Below are 5819 nucleotides of genomic sequence, written 5' to 3'. Positions count from 1 at the left end.
TTTTGAAGTCCAAAAAGTGAGTGAGTGAGCTGGAATCACCGAGAGAACCGTAGTGTTGACTTGTATAAAAGAGATAGCTATACAGTCATGATTTTAGTTCTACGTTTGTTTATGTACTGGAACTGGAACGCAATTTGTTCACAGATTAAAAATTACATAGATAAAATATTTGTTTATGTTTTTGCAAATCAAATAGGTAGTTGAAAACCGTTGTTTTTATTTTTGTAAAAGCTTATTTATTCACAAAATATTTACATTAATTGAAAATAAAATAAACTTATATATATATACAACTTAACACTAATATAGGGCATCAAAAAATTGCTCCTCATCGCTGTCACTGGGTAATGTACCCAAAAGACTGGCAGCATTGCCACGTTGGATGGCAATGCTCAACCTCTGTGCGAAATAAAAGCCAGCCTTTGGGTCCCGGGAAGTGTCAACCAGGCGCTGGGAGATATCCCTGGCAAGAAGGTGGGCGCTCGGACCCCACGGCCCTAGAGTTTCAACCCCAAACGGCTCAAACATGTAATTGCCTATAAGGTTACTATATTTGCGCCGCTTGAGGTTCTCTGCTTGTGCAGCGGCGGAGCCAGCACGACATGCAGTTCCGGGAAGGTGAGATGGCGCAAGAGTGTCGACGCATGTCGCGTCCCACACTAAAGTCCTACCCACCTTCCACGGAAATAGCGACATGCCGTCTGGTCTCTTGCCATCGTCGCGTGCCAAGCCATTTGGTTCGAGTACGGCTGGCACGCCGACGGCAACAAGAGCGCGACGGATCACGTCGTTTATGTTGGCATGTCGTGGTATGCGGCCGGCACTCCGGCTGCACGACAGGCCGTGGTGACCGAGGCTGTTGACAGCTTCCCCGCAGTGGCAGCGATGAGGAGAGCAGCATGGAGCACCTAGTCGGAGGCAAACGGCGAGTCTGAAGGTGGTGTCATCAAACATGGTGCCTGTGTTTGAAGACGGAAGTGCAAGAAGCCATAGACCCGACTCCCATTCACCCACAGCCAGTAGGCGCGCTCGCTCTGCAGAAGTCATTGACGTATCGATTAAACTTTTCCGTATTACTCTGCAGAGCGGCTCATCCCACTGTCTCTGAGAGGACAGGTTGGCGGGTAAGTCGGTGTTCGGGCATGCGACTTTCCAAGCGTTTAAAGCCTCAGTCAGGCTTGGCACCTCAAAATTGACCAGTGTGGTGGGTAATATTTTCCTGATCAATTTCTCAGTGCCATGGACCGAGGAAATAAAGGCTGGTAAACTTACACTGGAAATTTTACGGACGCCAAGTCCTCCCATACGGATGGGAAGAGTCGCTTGAGACCAAGCTCTGTCGTCCAAGGCCACATTTAAAATGGATGATAGTGTATGTCTTATAATTTCGTCGATTTTGTCCAAAGGTTGGTGTGCTTCCATAAATGGGAAGCACGCAAGTTATATGTAAGTTTTGGTCCAAAACAGCAGTACCGTATGATGGTGATGGCTGCATGCATATTAATTTTGAGTAGCCTTTCCGAAACATCATTAAAATTTTGAATTTTCTTCTCAATAAAATCCGAAAATGAATCTTCCAGTATAGGCGATCCAAGGAGGCAAAGAGAACTTTGGTCTATCGGTTTAATTTCAGGAGCTATTGCGAGGAAATTTTGAAGAATAGTCTGTCTGTCAGTCGAGTCGGGTATAAAAGTTCACATTTAGATAGGTTGAGGTCGAGGCCAATGTCGTGGAATTTATCTTTTAGGAAAATTAAATCATTAAGAACAGTATCTCTGTTGCCTCCCAGGGTCCCGTCGTCGAGATACCACACGTTAAATTCAGAATTTAGCTGCCGAATAATTGGGTTAATCGCCAAACTAAAAATCACAGGCCCGAGTGGATCACCTTGTTGACAGCCAACAGCGGATTCTAACAGGTTGTTCCGATATAATAATTTTGTTGGGTATCTATAGCATTGCCAAAGAAAACTGTAAATTTTGGGTATTTCTTTTTTGACTTCTGCCAGCAAGGTGTCCCTATTCACCGAGTTGAAGGCGTTCTTGATGTCAACCTTCAGGATGACATCTCCTTTCCCATGATTTAGGTAGGTCGACAGGGCGTGTACGGCAGCCTCGCAGCCCCCTTTCGAGCCGTAACCTAGCTGCAGGGGCTGAAATTTTTCCGAAACTTCCTCACTACAAAATTTAGAGCAGATTTTGGCTACCATACGACGGTAAGTAGTCCCCACGGCAATTGGACGAATACCGCCATCCTTTTTGCGCAGAGCACATACATTGGCACCGTACAAAACGTCGATGACGGTTTCGTCCACCTTGCCGGAGAGCATAAGGTTGGTCAGGGCCGTAAGCTCCTTCAAAAGCGACTCACCTGCTTCCCCGGCGCTTGGGCAGGTGAGATCCTTTAAATGTTGCGGACTCAAGCCGTCGAGGCCGCCTGCAGAGCCGCATCTGAAGGAGCCTATGGCTGTAACCAGGTGTCGACCTGTAACTGTGAGGATATCTGTGTCCGGATCAGGAGGTTCGGGAAAAGAGAGGTCATCGGCTGGGGCAGGGTGTTTACTCTCCAGAGCGGAGAGTGTCTCTGGAGAACACTACATTTGAAAACATAGATGTAATATCAGTAATATACTAAAACAAGATTGCGATATATTTACGAAAATGAACTCTATTCCAACGCAATGAGGTACTAAATTGGTTGCATAATATACAGAGGCAAATCCGAGCCGAGAGGGATAGTTAAAACGAAAGCCGTTTGTCTCTTTCTAACACCTTGCCAGCATAAAAAAATGTTGTGATCAACAGTTTTGTTTTCCTAAAAAAGCAATTGAATCACTTATATTTTTTTCTTATTTTAATAATTGTAAGTCAACAAATTAATAACAATCGCATTAATTTATTCGTATAAATTCTTAAAACATAAACAACATAAATTTTTATTTAACTTTTTTTATTTTCTAACGGTAACCCTGAACATTCTTGGCGCGTAATCAGCATTTAAAATGTTATATTTTTTTGAATTAAATCAATTTAAACGATTAAAATTGTGAAAAAGTGATGCTTTTATACTTGTGAAAGTGAAACCTATGGTGGTTGCAATATATCGTTCCACGGGTAAGCTAATAATAACATTTTCGTAAATCAAACAACTAGGGTTGGAATTCTTGGAATGAGTCAAAATAAAATCCGTCACCCATGATGGATTTTAAAACTGTTGTACTATTGTTATAGCTTCCCAAAAAAATGTAGAAAGGCGATATACATGGCTCAGCAGTCTATATGTGAAGCAAAAATACAAAAAAATCAGTCTGCACTTCGAATCTTCCTGTTTTTATTACTGCTAATTATTAAAAGCCTATATTAGTATTTTAAGAGGACGAATTAGAAATTTTGGCGCCAAGGATCTCAATTTTTCTCAGTAAATGCAAAACGGATCAAAATACAACTTGGTTACCTGAAAGTTCATGATATAAACCTTATTTTGTTAGACTTCAAAACATGATAAGGTAACTTTTATAACAGAGAAAAATATATCAAACATACCTCTTTCTAAAAAGAGTTTCACATATTATGGGCAATCGGGACCGATTTAAGCTTCTTAACTTTTTTAGTAGTTGAGTATATACATACTCTTTAAAATTGTGAAAGGAATTTTTATCAAATTATCATTTCTAAATAATAAAATTACAAAACCATTTTGTCGCTTACGACTTTTAGTTATAAGCTAGCGCGCGTATTGTAATAATCGCCCCGCTCAGACGCTCCGTCCCCTCTTGGCCCCTTAGATGCGCGTGCCGGTTATGGAATTATTGTTTACCAATTCGTCGCCTTAGGCTGAAGCCAAACGAGCGTAATTTTATGAGTTGTGAGTCGCGTATTTTCGGTAACTTATTTTACGTTCAACTGAATTTCTGTTAAGCTGCCAGACGGACGTAATTTATTCAGTTACTACCGAGCGTTGGTACAGGGTGTTTGTGTTGTCAAGTGCGATGGATCCATTGAAAATATTGTGTATTTATGAAGCATATTCAGAAGATGATACCAGAAAAAGAAGCTGGGTAAACCCACTCAATAGTGAGAGGCTGATATGTGGACAGTTCCATATATTATATGAACGTGTATGTGCAAATCCAGATATGTTTAAAAACTACTACCATATGCCATTACATTCTTCAAAACAATTCTCAGCAACCTCTTGCCATGCTTTCTGTTTCAAAAACTTGTCACTATACTTATGACTTTTCTGACAAATTCCATAGACATGGCCGTTGTTCAACTTCAACAATCAATTTTTCCGTGTCGAACATTTTTGCGAGCGAGAAACGTGTCGACTCCTACACATCCCGTAACGAACTGGCCCCGCTGACCGCTCTCCGCAGCACCCCTCCCTCGCCCCGACAGAAATTCGGTCGAGTTTATGCGCGTGAGTCGGCAGACAACTCATTTTGCGTCGTCGTGTGGTAAAAACTGCATTTTTGTATGAAACCGAATGCAGCAGAAATTACGCGACAGAAATTTCGCGACTCACAACTCATAAAATTACGCTCGTTTGGCTTCACCCTTACTGTCTAAACACACTATGCCGAACGTACGCGACCGAAGTTCCGCGGCTGATTTTACGTTCCAACGTAATCGCCTGATATGACACACCATAAGTGCCGAACTTACGCGGCAGAAGTTCAGTTGCGCAATTTTGTGTGTATGAACTTCGGTCGCGTATAATGTGTGTTCTACAGAATACGTTGCCGCCGAATTTCCGCTGAACTTACGCCCGACTGAAGTTCGGCTGTACGCTATAACGCAACGTAATTTCGGCATAATGTGTCGCCAGTAATTCAAATAGCATTGCAGGCGTAATCATGCCGAACTTTCGTCGCATATTCTCGGCATAGTGTGTTTAGACACTTAAGGTCACAAACTGCGTAGAACTTCAATACCAATCTGTGTTTAATAATCTTAGCAAACTCGGATTGGTCTCACATAGCTTTATCTCATAGTCACCCTATTAGAAAGGGACAGACGGCCTCCGTACTAACTGTTTCACTCGGCTCGTTTTTTAGTTAAAAGTGCGCAGTTCTGGGGCCCGATTCTCCTAAGTTAATAATGTCAAAATCGAATAGAAATCGAATCGCAATAGCAGTTTTAACCATATCGGGCATTCTGCTACTAATAAAAGACCAATCGTATTCGATTGACATTTGATTTGTGTGCGATTGGTCTGCTATTTTGGTGATTTTGGTCCATACGGTAGTTTGCTGTACAATCATTTGCAGATAAAATGATTCATTATTGAATGACAGAAACGGATAAAAACGTTTATTTCAAAGAAAAAATAGCGGAATGCCACATACGCTTCAATCGTAATCGAGTCGGGATCGGGTCTCAGTCGAATCGAGTCCAACGTGAATCGTATGCCGCTTAAATTAGGAGAATCGGGCCCCTGCTTACTATATTATGTCTATGGTTTTAGCAAATCAAACAGTTGAAAAATAATGCCGTTTAGCCGAAATCCTAATAATTCTGTTTTCATGAGATGATTTACTAGGACTGAACGCCCCGACAATGGTGGACTCGCTACCGATACCAAGGCGGCGCCGCTACCGCCACCTGAGCGTTGAACTTTGTGCGATGCTATATTGCTGCTAAGAACCATCAAATTCCGTTCAGCCGTTTGCGTTTGCTTGTTTCCTTTACAATAAAGTACTCTGTGGCGGGTGAATAAGTAACAAACATACACAGTCAGATTTCGCCTTCATAATATTATCTTTGCTAATCATTGATTATATGAATGGAAAGTATTGTGTTACTATTAAAACAATG

The sequence above is a fragment of the Helicoverpa armigera genome, chromosome 26, assembly GCF_030705265.1.
Source record: "Helicoverpa armigera isolate CAAS_96S chromosome 26, ASM3070526v1, whole genome shotgun sequence".
Classification (NCBI taxonomy): Eukaryota; Metazoa; Arthropoda; class Insecta; order Lepidoptera; family Noctuidae; genus Helicoverpa; species Helicoverpa armigera.
The sequence above is the reverse complement of the archived record's forward strand: the minus strand, read 5'-3'. Positions refer to the sequence as shown.